Raw genomic sequence first — 19,494 nt, 5'->3', positions numbered from 1 at the left:
ATGACCACAAAAAATAATAACTGGCTATACATTGTTTCAGACTTGTACTATTTTGTGAGTGAATGTTCAGATAGCTCTGCTCGAGCCACCCTCCTGAAATCCAAAGTGTGATATGTTAAGTTAAATGTTTCACTTCAGTGTGATCTGGGGAATCTTTTCGTAGCATTCCAGGCTGATCTCGTCTTTGTGGAAGGCCCAGTACAGCAAAACAAATATGCATTAATCCTTGGGGACCGTCCAGCTCTACATGAACCATGCCATCAGCGAACAGGTCAGTGCAACGTGTCACAACGTTCGCAGCGTACGAGCGTGGTTCGAAGAGCACTGGAATGAGTATGTCGTAGCCCCTGGACATCATCCAGTTTGCCGAGCGCTGTTGACAAGCGGGATGCACTCATGCACTACATCCCTTGTGAGGCAAACGGAGGAGCTATTTGATTGACTAGTTGCGGCTCAGGTCTCGTAAACTGAGAGACGGCCAGGAGAGCGGTGTCCTGACAACATGCCCCTCAATATCTGCATCCAGTGAGGCCTGTGGGCTGAGGATGACACGGTGCCGGGTCGGTACCTTTGGGCCTTCCCTGCTCTGTTCGGACAGAGTTTAGTTTAGTTTTATTTCCCAACTCATATATGTACACTCCTGGAAATGGAAAAAAGAACACATTGACACCGGTGTGTCAGACCCACCATACTTGCTCCGGACACTGCGAGAGGTCTGTACAAGCAATGATCACACGCACGGCACAGCGGACACACCAGGAACCGCGGTGTTGGCCGTCGAATGGCGCTAGCTGCGCAGCATTTGTGCACCGCCGCCGTCAGTGTCAGCCAGTTTGCCGTGGCATACGGAGCTCCATCGCAGTCTTTAACACTGGTAGCATGCCGCGACAGCGTGGACGCGAACCGTATGTGCAGTTGACGGACTTTGAGCGAGGGCGTATAGTGGGCATGCGGGAGGCCGGGTGGACGTACCGCCGAATTGCTCAACACGTGGGGCGTGAGGTCTCCACAGTACATCGATGTTGTCGCCAGTGGTCGGCGGAAGGTGCACGTGCCCGTCGACCTGGGACCGGACCGCAGCGACGCACGGATGCACGCCAAGACCGTAGGATCGTACGCAGTGCCGTAGGGGACCGCACCGCCACTTCCCAGCAAATTAGGGACACTGTTGCTCCTGGGGTATCGGCGAGAACCATTCGCAACCGTCTCCATGAAGCTGGGCTACGGTCCCGCACACCGTTAGGCCGTCTTCCGCTCACGCCCCAACATCGTGCAGCCCGCCTCCAGTGGTGTCACGACAGGCGTGAATGGAGGGACGAATGGAGACGTGTCGTCTTCAGCGATGAGAGTCGCTTCTGCCTTGGTGCCAATGATGGTCGTATGCGTGTTTGGCGCCGTGCAGGTGAGCGCCACAATCAGGACTGCATACGACCGAGGCACACAGGGCCAACACCCGGCATCATGGTGTGGGGAGCGATCTCCTACACTGGCCGTACACCACTGGTGATCGTCGAGGGGACACTGAATAGTGCACGGTACATCCAAACCGTCATCGAACGCATCGTTCTACCATTCCTAGACCGGCAAGGGAACTTGCTGCTCCAACAGGACAATGCACGTCCGCATGTATCCCGTGCCACCCAACGTGCTCTAGAAGGTGTAAGTCAACTACCCTGGCCAGCAAGATCTCCGGATCTGTCCCCCATTGAGCATGTTTGGGACTGGATGAAGCGTCGTCTCACGCGGTCTGCACGTCCAGCACGAACGCTGGTCCAACTGAGGCGCCAGGTGGAAATGGCATGGGAGAATAGCAGCCTGCATTGCTGCGAAAGGTGGATATACACTGTACTAGTGCCGACATTGTGCATGCTCTGTTGCCTGTGTCTATGTGCCTGTGGTTCTGTCAGTGTGATCATGTGATGTATCTGACCCCAGGAATGTGTCAATAAAGCTTCCCTTTCCTGGGACAATGAATTCACGGTGTTCTTATTTCAATTTCCAGGAGTGTATTTGTTGTTCGAAATATAAACGCTGTATAGAAAATGTCACAAAAGGAAAGATCAACCTCCACGTGGTGGGGTTGGGCAATGGCTATGTGTGATAGTTTGGACTGGAAAGACCTCTTGGCAGTCTTAATCTTCCGTGTGAAACGCTGCAGGTGAGAGAACTAACTAGCCAGGAGTAAGTAATTAGGTAGCTATCCACAAAAATGTAGCAGCAATTGAAAATAAATACTTACCCTCACTGTAAAAAAAAGTGGAAAGGGGAAAGTAATGAAAGCAGTGCGAAAATGTGCTAGAGAGTCGAGGACATATGCTCGACCGCTGCAGAAATCTTGGACGTGTGCACAGGAAGCATATGTTCTAGACCTTAACCCTTAACGGAGGTTCAAATGGCTCTGAGCACAATGGAACTTAACATCTGAGGTCATCAGTCCCCTAAAACTTCGAACTACTTAAACCTAGCTAACCTGAGTAATTCACACACATCCATGCCTGAGGCAGGGTTCGAACCTGGGAACGTAGCGGTCGCGCGGTTCCAGACTGAACCGCCTAGAACCGCTCGGCCACACCGGCCGCCTTAACGCAGGTAATAGTATTGCTGCCACAAATAATGTTTAACTGATTTGTGCGAGGAGCGTTAACTAATGCAACAATTTTTTTATTGATCGCAGGTTCCTTTTATTCAGGATTTCTACAAGCCGTATTATTCCCCAGTCCTTTGGCTACAAAACCCTAATAACCTCCATTCCATGCGACGACCTCACGGCACCATACTGCGAGAGTCTCCATGCTCACGTGGTACCTCTCCATCGGTCGACGTGGGAGGCAACGTCTTGCTGCTTCAATAAGCTCCTCATACTCCTCGTACTGCTTCTCGCGGAACGCGTACCTCATTGTGCCAAACACATGCAAGTTGTAAGATACGAGATCCAGGCTGTAGGGCGGATAAGGGAGAAAAGTGGAATGAAGTTTGTCAGCTCTTCTCGGGTGCGCAGACTTGTGTGAAGCCTTGCGTTGTCACTGAGAAGGAGCATTTAGTGTGCATTTTTGTAGCTACAAGCACCCTCAAGTTTCTTGAGGTTCATACGGGTAGCACAATCTTTTTGAGAAGTGGTGTGGTGCCACTACATGAATTACCGTCTTGTTTCTAGTTCGAAATGTTGAACCCATTTCTTCATCGCCACTAAGCGGTGAGAAACCCAGCTGAGTACCCCAGCTGGGAACAAGTGTGTCAACACTACCAACACAGACGTCCAGTTGAGCAGCGTAGCACGTAATTGTGATCTGTCGATCCCGTTTTGCAGGCGTCACAGTTGTGTCAGGTCGGCCGGCATAAAGGAGGTTCGCTAAGTTTGTGCGACCTTGCTGCGATCCTCACATAGGAAACTTTTTCGTTTGGTTCACCTGAGAACGAATTTTGGACTCCCCTTTTAAATGTTGTGTACGTGGTACTACCGCCGTCTCTGTATATCATATGGCTATCCGATGATTTCTGTCTTCTCATTGTACAAGAATTCCAGAACTACCATTAACTGTTGAATCGCTGAATATAAAAAATGGTTCAAATGGCTCTGAGCACTACGGGACTTTACATCTGAGCTCATCAGAGCCCTAGAACTTAGAACTACTTAAACCTAACTAACCTAAGGGCATCACACACAGCCATGCCCGAGGCAGGTCGCGCGGTTTCAGACTGTAGCGCCTAGAACCGCTCGGTCACTTCGGCCGGCCGCTGAATATACTACAACCCTCTGATTATTGTTCTCATAGGGACCACGAAGACAGGTGTAGGGTAATTACAGTGCACTCAGAGTTATTTAAGCAGTCATTCTTCCCGTTTTACACTGGCAATCGTTTCACGCTGGTTTTATTCAGTTTTTATGGCTGCAGTGTAATTGATGGCATCATCATTACGAAAGTACATACACAACCGAATAACTATGATTACGTCAAATGTTCTTAATTGGCACACGAATTTAAATTACAGATAACAGCCTCATATCCATCGGTAAACACCACACTATACATTTGTGACACTGCGATACGGGCATGACGGACACAGCAAGGAAAAAAATGAAGTCGACAGGTTTACTGCAGTAGCAGCAGTAGTAGTAGTAATAATATTAGTGATCGTCAGCCAGAACTAGAGCCATCTACCATAGGATGCATATTTTTCTATGACGTCATCCTATGACTTTCGTCTCCGCTGTGTATACACGGTAGACAGGACGGGTCTGGACAGCTCGTAAGGATGTTGCTGGGTTTGTTGTACTGAGAAATAATTCTCAAGAGAAAAATTCTAGACACAGCGCCGTTGCCTAGTTATTTATCATTGAAGTGAAGCAATGAGGCCGTCGCTCGCGGAAACTGAAGTAGCCTGCCCGAGACAGTGTCACCAACGTGGTGTACTCAGACCATCATCATCTTAACCTTTTCCCACGTCATGTGGGGTCGGTGTTGCTTTGCTGGGTCCTTCTCTTCCATAAATGTCTATCCAATATGGTGTACTCAGACCGAACATAAGTAACTTCTGAACACCAAGCTTAAGTTTTTCCATTAAGAAAAAGGCATATTATTGTTGTTAATGAACGTGAACAAGTGGTAACTCAAAGACCCACAGATGACTGTGCATTACTGTGCATTGCCACATTTTGGAGCGTGGAAGAGCCTGAATTCGCGCACGCGACGTCCTGATTATCTTATTTCAATGCTAAATAGCTCGGCAATGGCGTAAAATGTCGAATATTTTTCTCAACGACCTCAATACTGACCTTAACAGATTAAAAGACGAGTGAATTGGAATGTCAGCGGTGTTTCTTGCAGGATTCTAGTGAGAGTCTATTACGAGACATAGTGTTTTGTAAAGTTTCCGCACCGAGACTCGTTTGTGCCATTCAACCTGAGAAGTTGCTAGGTACGATGTTGTTACGGTTGTTTACACTGTTGTTGTGTGTCCCTTAATGCACTGCGTCTTGCTAGTCAGTTTCTGTGTAAAAGTTCAAGCAGTGGCTCGTGAGTGAATGATGGAATTTACGAATGCAGAAAAAGCTGACATGTTCATGGAGTCTCCGGACTGTAGCAAGAAAGCAGTTAGTTCTTGTACGATGCATGCGGAAGATATCCCAATAAATGTCTCGGCAATTATTTATCACCCCTTCAAACAGTTGCGTGAAAGTAGTATTATAAAACCTAGACAATGCAACTGAAGAAAGAAGTGACGGCCCAAGGAGGGAAATTGATGCTCTTGCTCTTTAGCTCCCATGAAATTGCATGAAGAAGTGGCATGAGTCAGCAAAGTGTCCTACATGTATACCATCGACATAGGTTCCATCACTGTCACATCCCTCTGCATTAAACGATTATGGAATCGTGTTAACTGCCGTACTTGGGCATTAAGACTGGACACTCCAGATGTATCACGTATCTTGTGTGGTGATGAAGCCACATTTACCAATCATCGACGGTAAACCGCCGAAACGCACTGTTGATCTGTTGATAATCCTCATTGGCTTCGTCATGTGGAACTTCAGGATCCATGAAGTGTAAACGTGTGGTGTGAGACAGTAAAAAATTAGCTCATACGCCCGTTGTTGATAGAAAAACAATGAACATGCACAAGTATCGCAGCCTCCTAACAGGCCATCTGCCATGGTTGCTATAAGACGTACCTCGGCAGACTAACAGGAACCTGTGTTGCCAACAAAATGGCTGTCCAGTGCATAGTGCACAAAGTACTAGAGCATGCCTTCATGAATTGTTTCCAAATCATTAGATTGGACAGAGAAGATCTGTACCTTAGCCAGCCCATTCCCCTGATCTGACACCTGTAGAGATTTTGCTGTGGAGAAAGCTGAAAGACTGTGTCATCAACGTCATACCAACTACACATGATGACATGCAAGGACGTATTACTGAAGCCTACTAGGACGTCTCCATTGAAATGACAGCATGTGTTAGGGAGTCATTCCGTACCAGACTGGAAGCGTGTATTGCCGCTGCCGGTGCACATTTTGAACACAAATTTTGATGGTGAGCTACTTCGTTACTGTTCAGAACCCACGTAACTAGTGTATGCACTTGTGTTGCGCTTTAGTGTGCCTGTCAAAGGTATTGTGCAATTGACGGAAAGGGGACTATTAAAAACAAAATATCTGCAACAAACACCACTGACATTCTAATTTTGCCTTACGTTTAGTTTGTTAATGTAAATAGGCACTGCCTCAATTAAAGAAGTAAGTGTTTGTACAAAAAATACACCGTCTAAGTAATATTACAATCTGTTGATGGTCTAACAATACGATCCCCTGACTACAAAAACATTTTGTGAAAATGGCTCATCAACAACACTTCCCATTTCCTCGATATTTGCGATGCAAGTTTTAAGTGATTCACCCTGCACATACGAGTAAGTATGTACTGTATGCATGTATAGACATATGTATGTTTCGATATGTGTAATACTTTCTCAAAGACTCTTGAAAATTAATTTTAACATTTAATCTCTATTTGGAGAACGTCTAACAATTACATTGACATAGACGACACACACTTTCGATGTGTTACCGAACGATGACAGAACAAGGAAACAGGACGTCAGGATGAAGTGTATTTTCAACACGGTGGTCAATCATTAAAATACATTTACGGCTGTCTTCAAAAAGGTTACATAAACGAATGTAAACGACGCAATTCGCAGTTAGCTCAGAAACGGAAGTAGCCATGAGTGAAAGAATACACAAACAGCGTTCTTTTTGATCGCAGTAACGTAAATGTAACATTGGTCTGTACGCTCTATTCGTTTGCTGGAACACAATTGTTTCCTCATGGTGGAGGTGGAATAAACAAGAATACAACTATTTTTCTTGCATTGGACGACGCTTGTATGTTGTCGTCTGAAGTTTAGATTCCATCCTTGAACTTTTTCCATACATCACTCTTCCTGTAATGGAGCCAGTTTGTAGTTACATACAATGCGCACTTAATCTTCATCTTGCACTCGCCTCAGACTGACGAAACACAGATTTTTTAGAGGCCATCTAATCTGGACGATTGTTCATTTGCATTGTGTGTGCTACATAACAATAGCAATGTTGTACATTCAACTTACTACTAATGTACAACTTACCTCACACGCCTGCACGCTTCAGTATGAGTGAACGAGTCGACGAGCAGAAAGGGAACGCAGCGCTATCTTTCTCGTCATACTCGTGGAACTACAGCGGGAAGGGAGAAGCCAATATAGCACTGGCGTAATCGCGGCGCCTAGACTACTAAGGTAGACAACCCTCAACGCTAGATTCCAGCTCGCTCCGTTCCTGATCGCCATTCAGTACCACAAATGGTTCAAATGGCTCTGAGCACTATGGGACTCAACATCTTAGGTCATAAGTCCCCTAGAACTTAGAACTACTTAAATCTAACCAACCTAAGGACATCACACACACCCATGCCCGAGGCAGGATTCGAACCTGCGACCGTAGCAGTCCCGCGGTTCCGGACTGCAGTGCCAGAACCGCTAGACCACCGCGGCCGGCTCAGTACCACATAAACAACTATCAAGAAACATATGTTAATATGTAAACGAGATTTATGCTTCGAATAAGGATATGTTGATAGGGAAGACTCAGAATTTTATCTTATATAGAGATGCATCGACAAATGTAAAAGTGTCATGACCTATCCCTGAAGAGTGTTACGCTTGCTGTTAAAGTTATGTATTAACGTCTTAGCAGACGAATTTATTGGTAACCTCAGACTTTTGTAAACAGATATCTGTAATAAACGACTATCTGAAGATAGGGTTCACAAGTATGAGTGCGATTTTGAGATGATATCAAAGAGGTGCAATGATTTCCAATTTTCTTTAAACACTCCGAAATGTAAAACCGTGAACTTAACAAAAGTCAGGAAAGCATTGTCTGTGGATACTGCTACCAGACAACCCATGCAAATACTGGAGTAGTAATAATTTGTGAGACTTTGAATTCAGTTGTTCAGATTTGCGCAGTCACAGGTAAAGCCGGTGGAAGTGTTTTGGTTTGGCAAATTCCGTGGAGAACGTTACCTGCAATCATTTTTAGTGTAAACAGTGAAGTATAGGGGAGGCTATGTTGCTGTATTTTGGTATTTTTCGTTGTTGTGATCCTCTGGTTGCTCTTAAGAAAACAATAAAAGCGGAAGATTTTGAACACTTTTGACAACATTGTGAAATGCATACAGTGAAAGAAATTATAAGGGCCGACGTCTGCAACAGCATAACAATGCACCCTGTCATAAAGCATCTGTGAGACAATTTTAGTGAACAATAACATTCCTGAAAAGGACTGACCCGCGTAAGGTTCCGACGTGAGCCCAATTGAACACCACTGGGGTGTGTTAGAGTGTCGGCTTCACAACAAACTTTCGCGTCCAATCTCATATACTTTTGTGGATTTAGCTCTTGAGAAAGGATGGGCTGCCACTCCTCCACAGACCTTCAGATACTCAATGTCCCTAGCACAACTCAATTCGCTGTAAAGGACGAAGAGCTGACACACCCCATATTAATTTCCAGTTATACTTGTCCGATTATGTTTGGTCAGATAGTGTAGAGCTATGCGTATCGTTTATTTTATTGCTCAAGTATATGGAATCCGCACCAAACAGTAATAAAAAAGGATGCTCGACACATTCAAAGCGTGGAAGTAAGAATGGTCACATTACTCTGATCCTCGATAGAGTGCCAATTAGTTCAGAAAAGTTTTAAATTGCGTATTCTTGAAAATAGAAGCCAGCTATTCTGCGAAAGAACGGAGTCATTTGAACAGCAATCTCCCGTGTCATACACCAAGGCAATCGAAAGAAACCCTAAAAAGTGGAAGAATGCGAAGCACCCTCTTCCATTTACTTCATAGGGTTTTAGAAAATTGATTTACATGAAGGTATACATATCACTGATCTACTTACATAGTCACTGTTTGATCAGCGTATCATTCTCACAAGGGCACTGTCCTGCTTCTGCTTGGTACGGGAGTACTGAAAGTTCAAAATCTACAACAATAATGGCAATAGCACAATTGAACAATTCGGGCTCCTCTCCAATCAGCAACGGGAGTGTATAAATTAACAGCTAATGATTTTCTAAATGCTTATGAGCTTAGTATTAAATAAAGAGGACGCCACATTGCACAAAAAGAGCGTAAAACTTAACACGTATCAATAGCATTTTTGTGAATACGGCACTGCTTTTGCATGAATGAGTTGTAACAATATGTTTGTGTGCTTGTGTTGAACGGACTAGGAGTGTGTGTATGTGTGTGTGTGTGTGTGTGTGTGGGTGGGTGGGTGAGTGTGTGGGTGAGTGTGTGTGCGGTATTTCAATTCAGCTTCATATGTCTAAATATTAGCAGCATTGTTGTATGATAGGTGTAGCTTACAAATGCGTCTTTGCTGTTGTACTTTGTGAAATATAGTAATTACTAGCAAAACTGTCGGTACATGTAGCTTTAGTTGCTCTCTCTGAAAATTAATTGGCGAATATTGTTTTTAGGACAGTCAAACTGAGTACAGAGTCCAGTAGTGCGCATCCTAATTAGCCGATATCCATTAACCAGCCACGAATTAGGTTTGTGCATTACGCACCTTTACGAGGCACCGTCCTCCACGTGCAAATCACGTAAGAATGGCCACCTAAGTGTTACACATATAGTACGACTCTTAGGTGGCGACTCGTACATAATTTATGATATATTATTAGTGTCTATGGAGACAAAGCTCTACTTATACACTGACGAGCCAAAGAAATTGGTACACCTGCTTTATATCGTGCAGGGCACACGCGAGCACGCAGAAGTGTCACAACACGACGAGGCATGGATTCCACTACTGTCTAATGTAGTGCTGGAAGAAACTGACACCATGAATTCTGCAGGGCTATCCATAAGAGTACGAGGGAGTGGAGATCTCTTCTGTTCAGCACGTAGCTATTCATCCCAGATACGCTCAATAACGTTCATGTCTGGGGAGTTTAATTGCCAGCGGTAGTGTTTAAACTCAGATGGAATCGGATTTAAAAGAGTGTAAGACAGAGATGAAGTCTTTCGACCCTACTGTCCAATGTACAGAGTGTAACAAAAATATACTTCACAAATTGCAGGCTACATTTCTAACACATACCTGAAGAAAATTATATTATATGCAGATGGCTCTGTAAATGCCTTGTGTCCATGCACAACTCATTTTCTCCAACACATTAACCGTGGGAAACGCACAAAAAAACGCACCAGCAGACGACATGTAATCCTTTCTCACAGGAGGGGTTCAATATGACCTCCGTGGGTATACAAGGTTCTGTCCGTCGTCGTAGAGAATCTTGGATGCGCTGATTCATCTCTGCAGGCTTGAGTGTGGTCTCGCAGACTTTCATAATACGGGCACGGAGACTCTGAACATCCTGGCTCTGAACATATTGTTCTGGGTTCCTATACTGTAGAGCAGGGGTTCCTAAACTGGTGGGCGCGCCACCCTGAGGGGGGGGGGGGGGGGGAGCGTGATGATGTTGCAAGGGGGGCGCGGGTTGAGTTAGCGGTATGAAGCTAATATTTCTTTTTAATATCGATATTTTAATAAAAATGAATATGCAGGTATTAATGATAGATTATGGTGCTAAATGCAATCGTTTGGCGTTCCACTTCCCACAATCCTATCTCAGTAACGTATCCTAGAACATACAGCTTTTGAAGATCACGTTTAGAATGTCACGTTTAGAATGTCACACACAGAAACTCTCAAAATTACGAAGGCGATATGCGTTAATTCTAGTATATCAGATTTGTAAAGAACTTACTTCTGACAACTGGAAAACAGAAAAGTCAGGTATTAACTATTCCGTACATTTGTACACATGGACTGAACGTAATCATGTTATAACTTTTAGTGGAAGTAGGCTATGTTCATCAGAGTAATAATCACTTATACTGCGTAACTGCAAAAATGCAGTTTTATTACCCTGTCAACACGCGGATCCCCATGTGATGCGATTACAGTGACTTTAATAGACTGTATACGCTTCAAATGAACTGGCGGGTTCGTAATTTGGACGCCAGGGCCATGCCCTTTGTCACCAGAAAAATGTGCACGACGTGAATCCGAAACTAGTACAAGTGTTTGTTCTGAGCAGAGTACTTCACGCCGTTCTGGAAACATTGTCGTGACAGCTAACAATGAAACATAACCCAGCTAGGTAGAGAATGAAGTCCATTAGTGAGGCTATTTTTTTTTCGAACGGTCAGTACTACAGCTCTTTCATTCGGATTACTTATCTGACAAAACAGTTATTTTTCTTCTGCCTTTTTGAAATACGGCACAATTTCGTTTCAAATTAGTGTACGTTCTTTGCTGCGACAATGGCTTCTTGTGGTATGGGTACAGAGATAACTGCTTGGCACTGTGCACAGTTTCCAGCGATGTGTGAGGTGTATCCATGAAATTTCTCCCAGCAAGAGCCCTGCTCGGTCACCAGGTCGCAGACAGACAGTGCGCTGACTACCTGCGCTGCGGCTGGGCTTCCCCGTTCTTCGCCCCACTCCTCACAGGCAGTCATCTGAGGTGCCGACGGACGACAGTAGCTTTCCTTTATTTCAGTTGGTTGCTTGCAGTTGTTGACACATCTGATGTATTGGAATTTGCGGAAATCGCGTTGAATCTTTCACAGTTGTGCCTCAGTAAAATCAGTGTTAGTGCGAAATTATACTGTTAACTTCTTGTTTTCTTTTTACTTCACCATGGGTGTCGTGAAAAAACGTAAATATAATGATGATGCTATTTTGTCGAAAGTCGACATGTTAAGAAACGTGGCTGTTGTACTTAAGGTTTATAATTTATATAAAAAACAGCTGCCAGCCACATGTATGGTTTAAAAAGGTTTATTATCTTCAGACCATGACCGGTTTCGGATTTATCTTTACAAATCCATCTTCAGATAGCAGATTACAAGCGTTCTTAGTTGGACCCAGTTTTGTTTATGTTATTCATTTGCTGCACTGGGAAAGAAAAGAAATATTTTTGTTGTCGTATCGGTAATGGTATTTTTACGACAGATTTGCTTCTTTTACAAGATCAAATTGCTCAGAGATGGTTTTTATAAACATTAGTGAACTTGCAGGTTAGTGTACTTACGAGCTGTGTAGTTCTGCCTGACGAAATATTCGTGTGTTTATGTTTTCGAACGCAAGCTTGATACACTTTTCAATATGTACTATGTGAGTGCTATTCCAGTCTATGGATGTCACTTTTAACCTCATCATCTCAATTACACACGCAGCACACACGAATAACATTTACAAAACGTGGCCCAGCTTCACATTACAAACGAAAACAATATTTGCAAAGAGCTTACAGTCATAACGATGTTAACTTACAGATGCTGTAAGATGATATCGACTATACAGCATCTGTAAGTTAACATCGTTATGACTGTAAACTCTTTGCAAATATTGTTTTCGTTTGTAATGTGAAGCTGGGCCACGTTTTGTAAACGTTATTCGTGAGTGCTGCGTGTGTAATTAAGATGATGAGGTTAAAAGTGGCATCCATAGACTGGAATAGCACTCACATAGTACATATTGAAAAGTGTATCAAGCTTGCGTTCGAAAACATAAACACACGAATATTTCGTCAGGCAGAACTACACAGCTCGTAAGTACACTAACCTGCAAGTTCACTAATGTTTATAAAAACCATCTCTGAGCAATTTGATCTTGTAAAAGAAGTAAATCTGTCGTAAAAATACCATTACCGATACGACAACAAAAATATTTCTTTTCTTTCCCAGTGCAGCAAATGAATAACATAAACAAAACTGGGTCCAACTAAGAACGCTTGTAATCTGCCATCTGAAGATGGATTTGCAAAGATAAATCCGAAACCGGTCATGGTCTGAAGATAATAAACCTTTTTAAACCATACATGTGGCTGGTAGCTGTTTTTTATATAAATTATAAACCTTATAATGATGATTATATCAAATACGGTTTTGCTTCTATACAAAAAAGTGGTGTTGACCAGCCGCAATGTGTCATTTGCTATGAGGTATTGAGCAATGATTCCATGAGACCTTCTCGTCTGGAACGCCATTTGTGGGAAAAGCATGGTGCATTGGAAGAGAAGCCGAAGGAATTTTTTGCTGCAAAATTTGATAATTTGAAACGAATGAAGTTGGACACTGCTGGATCCTTCGCTCAGACATCAGAAAAGGTATTGAAAGTCTCGTATGAGCTATCGCTACTTATTTCAAGGACCAAGAAAAGTCATATTATCGGAGAGACATTAGTCAAACCCTGTTTGTTGGAAGCTGCTGATATTGTTCTTGGGTCAGAAAGCAAACAAAACGTTTCACAAATACCACTTTCTGACAAAACTGTGAAACGTCTGATTGATGATATGGCCGAAGACATACAAAATCAATTAGTTACGGCCTTCAAACAATCGCAGTTTTTCGCAATACAGTTAGACGAGAGTAGCGATGTTGCGAATTGTTGCCAACTGCTAGCTTTCATTCGTTATATAGAAAATGAAGCAATTAAAGAAGAGTTGCTGTTTTCTACAGAGCTAAAGACAACTTCAAAAGCAATTCATATAATGGCAGCCGTCTCTGAATTCTTTTCTAAAAATGCGTTATCATGGCAGATACTGATAGGCGTATGCACAGACGGCGCTTCATCAATGCTTGGATGTCGCTCAGGATTCGTGTAGATGGTCAGAAAAAAAACCCAAGTGTTACTGCTATCCACTGTGTAATACATCTTCAAGCATGGCAGCTAAGACACTTCCAAAGGAACTCAATGATGTCTTGAAATTGTGGATCAAAAGCGTGAATCATATTAAAAAGGGTGCGTTAAATTCCAGGTTATGTACGACTCTTTGTGAAGACTTGGGACCAGAGTATAAAACACTCTTATTTCATACAGAAGTACGCTGGCTCTCAAAAGGATATATGCTAGGAAGATTATTTGAACTTCGAGAAGAAGTGATGCAGGTTTTGGAAAATAACAAACTAAATTGTCTGTGGAATTTAGAAAGCCCGGTGTTCATGTTGCATTGGCTTATCTGTCAGATATTTTCGAGTCTTAAACACATTGAATTTGAAATTACAAGGTGGAGAGTCAAACATAATTTTTCATCGGGATGCCATCAAAGCGTTTACTGATAAGTTGCAACTATGGAAACGTAAAATTTTTGCCTGCAATTAATCCTGCTTTCCCTGATTGTTTGGAATCCTGGAAGAAGCCCGATTTCAAAACGATTTTAAGGATACTGATAATAAGAGTAAAATATCGAACCATTTGCAGCACCTCATTGATGAATTCCAACGATTCTTCCCTAACAGTTGTGATGATAAAATTTATTATAGGTTAGCGACGGATCCTTTTCACGTTGACGTGGATGTGTTGCCAGATAGACTACAAGAGGAAGTCCGCAGCGAAGTATGACTTTGATAAGTTGGATAAGCCTTTATTTTGGGTGAAATATCTCACGGTGTATCCCAGCACAGCAGAACAAGCACTGAAACTGTATTGACCATTTTAAAGCACTTATTTGTGCGAAAGAGCATTTTCAGCGGTAGTGGCGATAAAAATTAAGCTTAGAAGCAAACTCAGTATTGCCAATGATTTACGTTGCGCAGTTTCTACTATTCAGCCAAGAATTCAAAATCTTGTAAAAGATATGCAAGCTCATCCTTCACAGTGATTTTTTTTCTTTCCAAATGTGTGTGGAATAATATTTTTGTAATAAATACGTCACATTATAAGAGAACTTGTTATTTTCCTCCTAACTATCCTTACATGCAGGTAATACTGTAAAATTATAAAAAACTACTTCGAGGAAACAATATAAAATAGACATAGTGGCTCTGATTTAAATATAAATACTGCGTGAGATCCTTATGGATTCTGATGTTACGTGTGGTATGTTATTTCAACTAATAACAGTATTTCTTCTGGATAAAGACACAGCGAAAGTTTATCCTACATATGGCAAGCGAAGAGTAGTCCTAAAATCGTATACTGGTAAAGAAATGGTGTGCATGAAGGGAATGTAATCAAGGTAAGGAAGTTGTTTTATTCATATTTTTTAAAGTTCTGTGTAGTCTGCAAAATTATTTCGTAAAACTTATTTTTTATTTTTGGTCTGGTTCTGGGAACTGGGCCTTTGTCGCCGTTCGGTAACTGTCGTCGTTGACATAAATGCCAACCTATGCGCAATGACAATGGGGAGCACTATAGGCGTACAGATCAGTGATGTTCGTTAACACCGTGACTGCGCGACTATTTTTGATAATGAGTGAAAGTAATAAGCTACACCCAACTTAAAATAATGGCCGGCATCCACTAATCTGCAAGGGTCGCAAATGGTTTTCCTTGTTTACCAAGGACTTTCTTTACTTTAGAAGTGGCTTATAATCACTACACTAGACTGATGACGTAATAATTGCGACTCGATACATTAACAGCCCACCACGTTACATGGCGTCGCCATCACAAATTTTTCAATAGTTTCTTGATAATTAATAAAAATCTCTATATTTTTTTAGGGGGGGGGGGGAGCACGGAAGTTTTCTTTTCGGCAGAAGGGGGGCGTGACAAACAAAAGTTTGGGAACCTCTGCTGTAGAGCCTTAGAATGCCCCCTCAAATAAAAATCCAATAGGTTTAGGTTCGGAGAGCATGGAGGCCAGGCGACTGGGCCATTCTACCAGTCCATCCGTCACCGAACTTCTTATTTAGAAGCCGACGGACATTGACACTAAAGTGAGGTCGTGAGGCGCTCCATTGCAAATGAAGTGCATATCTTGCCGCACAGCTAAGGGTATATCCGCTAGCATATCAGGTAGAATATTCGCCCAAAATTATGATAACACTGTCCGTTGAATCCGGGTGCAAGACTTTGTCGCCCTACCTAAGAAGCAATAACGTACGACGTATGGGAAGAAGGAGATGCAAAAAAAGACACTGGGTATGTACAACGCAATCAGAGGTCACAAGGAGTGCATCGTCCGATGACTGTAACGTTTTTTTCTTGTGGGTTTCCCACGATTAATGAAATGGAGGAAATGAGTTGTAACATGGAAACAAAGCGTCGTTTCCATACACATGTTCATGTAACATAATTTCTTCGTCTATATTTGAGGAATGTGTCTTGCAATTTGAGCCGTGTATTTTCGTTACACCCAATATACATCGAAGAAGCAATGACGGAAATAAAAGAAAGGTTCAAGAATAGAATTAAAATTCAAGGTGAAAGGATATCTATGATAAGACCTGCTGCTGACATTGCTATCCTCAGGGAAAGTGAAGAAGAATTACAGAATCTGCTCGACTGAGCCGCGCGCAATTAGCCGAGCGGTCTAGGGCGCTGCAGCCATGGACTGTGCGGCTGGTCCTGGCGGAGGTTCGAATCCTCCCTCGGGCATAGGTGTGTGAGTTTCTCCTTAGGATAATTTAGGTTAAGTAGTGTGTAAGCTTAGGGACTGATGACCTTAGCAGTTAAGTCCCATAAGATTTCATACACATTTGAACATTTTTTTTGCTCAATTGAATGAGTAGTCTAATATATACAGAATACGGACAGAGTAAACCGAAAAAAGACGGAAGTAGCGAGACGTAGCAGAAATGAGAACAGCAAGAAACTTAACATCAAGGTTGGTTCAAAAATGGATCTGAGCACGATGGGACTTAACATCTTAGGTCATCAGTCCCCTACAACTTAGAACTACTTAAACCTAACTAACCTAAGGACATCACACAACACTCAGCCATCACGAGGCAGAGAAAATCCCTGACCCCGCCGGGAATCGAACCCGGGAACCCGGGCGTGGGAAGCGAGAACGCTACCGCACGACATCAAGGTTGGTGATCGCGAAGTAGATAAAGTTAAGGAATTCTGCTACCAAGGCAGAAATATAGCCCACGACGGCCGGAGCAAGGAGGACATCAAAAGTAGATTAACACTGGAAAATAGGGCACTTATGACACTGGTATGAAAAATAGCCCTTAAGTTGAGGAAAAAATTTCTAAGAATCTGCGTGTGGGGCACAGCGTTCTATGGCAATGAAATAGGAAATGCGGGAAAACCAGAAAAGAAGAGAATCTAAACATTAGAGATGTGGAATTACAGAATATTACTGAAATTTAGTTGGGGTGGAATTGAAAAGATAAGGATTGAGGAGGTTCTCCGGAGAATTGTCGAGAAAAGGAATATAAAGGAAATACTTACAACAAGAAGAGAGTGGGTTGTAAGACATCAAGGAATAGCTGCCATGGCACTAGAGGGAGCGGTGGAGGATAAACTCTGTAGAGAAAGACAGAGACTGGAATGCATCCAGAAAGTTTTAGAGGACGTAGATCGCAAGCGATACTCTCAGATGAAGAAGTTGAGACAGGAGAGGAATTCGTGGTGGGCCACATGAAACCAATCAGAAGACTGAGGATTCAAACAAACAAAGAAAAAAAAAACGCTCGCCCAGATACCTCTGCTGTAACCAAGCATACTGCACAGCGCGTGACAAGTTGCCTTGGCCTGCTCGATCACTAGGTGTATCTCCAGTCTAGCACATATGGGACACCACTGGACGACAACTTCAGCGTCACTCACAAACAGCACTAGCCGTCCCTGTATTGACCGACCAGGTGCAACACGGACTGAACTCCATCCCACAAAATTACAACCGGCTCTTTACAACACACGGCATACACGTTTGCGTGCTTGTAATCAAAATTGTGAGGGTTACACCGGCTATTAATGTAGCAGCATTTCATATTTTCAATGGCTTATTTCGCTCTTACATTAACTAGGGTTCTTGCAATGTTAATCGCATGTCATATGCTGCCCAGACCAATGTATTTCCGAAATGTCATTATTCTACATTAATTAATTTTTGGTGTTGCGATTTGTCTTCTGTCAGTGTAGTTGTAAGGTGTAATCTATCGCCCACTTTATATAATTCAGGTACTGGCGTCCTAGTTAGAAAGTGGAAAAATGAAAATAATGAATAATGAAAATAGGATCTAGCATATTACTGAATACTATATAATATGCTTGTGACAGCGTAATATAGAGGAAAAACAGATAAATTACAAACAGCAGTATACAGATTGGGCCATAACGCAATATACTACAATGTAACTATATCAGCAAATAAGACGAAAGTAATGGTTCCCAAAAGCAAGAATCCAATCAGGTCGTAAATAGGAACTAATGGGAAAATCATAGAATAAGATTTCCCTCAGTTATTTAACACGTGATACTAGTTTTACCATGACTGGGATACTGAAAGGAGGTTAAAAAATTTCAAGCTATCTCCATTGTAACTGGAAGAACCTTGGAAAGAAAAACTAGAAATGAAACATGTAGTTATGTGTGTACCTACTCTTTTATATGGTTGCGAGTCATGGACAGTAAAGAAAAAAACCAGGTATATAGGCAGCGAAGACGAAGTACATGAGATATGTAAGGGGCTGTAATAAAATGGATGAAATAAGGAGTGAAGCAAGACCATATTTAAAAATCTTTTCAGTTGATGCCAAGATAGAAGGCAACAGAATTCAGTGTTGCAGTCATGTACATACAATGATAGAAAATGGAGTGACAAATAAAATTATGAACTAGTGGCCAAGTAAGAGAACAGAAGAAGGCAGACCTCAGAAGAGAGGGATGGATGATAGAGACAGCAACAGGCGAATGTAACTCTTAATCCTTAGAAGGGGATGATGAAGATGATGATGAAGATACATATCCTCGCAGATAGTGCGACGATGTTTGTTCGCTCGGCGATCACTCTTGGCGCTTCCATTGACGAGGCGCACCGACAGTGGAGTTTTCAGCGGCGGCAGTGAAAGCGTAAGTGGTAATACGTCGTCTTTGCAGACGAATCCCCGTTTTGCATACGACATGACGCTGAACATGCCAATGTGTGTAAGAATAACGTTGACACAGTGAATTTGCCAGCTTTCTACGGCCCCAGCTTCTGGCACGATAATATGAGGTACGAGGTTATTCGCAAAGCCATTAATTCGAGTAGCAAGCGTAACGTGTCTGACGGGTTAAGACGGGTGGTTGTACCCTATTGTCGAGGTAACAGTGATGACAGGTTACGAAAAATAAGGCAATACTGTATGTTGCACATCCTGTCCCTACACACCACGACGGAGACGGTCTTAGAAAGCTCATGAAAGCTGCGCTTATCATTGTCCCTCACCTGTTTAACAGTTTTGGGCATGAGGTGGAAGTTAATGGCACGTCAAAAGTCGACAGCTAGTATGGTAACCTCTTGCACGGAGTTGAAGCAATGTGTTATACTCTTAAAAGCTTAGCTGAACTGGGGGCCCACCTGGGTTTAAGTAATAAATTGTTGTTGCTAGAGGAAACAGGTCTGTGTACTGAAGTTTGCACCCTCTAGCCCCACAAATCACCTACAACTTTGTCCGTGTAGTCTTCCTACTATACTAAAGACGCAC

The sequence above is a fragment of the Schistocerca cancellata genome, chromosome 1 (assembly GCF_023864275.1).
Source record: "Schistocerca cancellata isolate TAMUIC-IGC-003103 chromosome 1, iqSchCanc2.1, whole genome shotgun sequence".
NCBI classification, from domain to species: domain Eukaryota; kingdom Metazoa; phylum Arthropoda; class Insecta; order Orthoptera; family Acrididae; genus Schistocerca; species Schistocerca cancellata.
Note: the sequence above shows the minus strand (reverse complement) of the source record.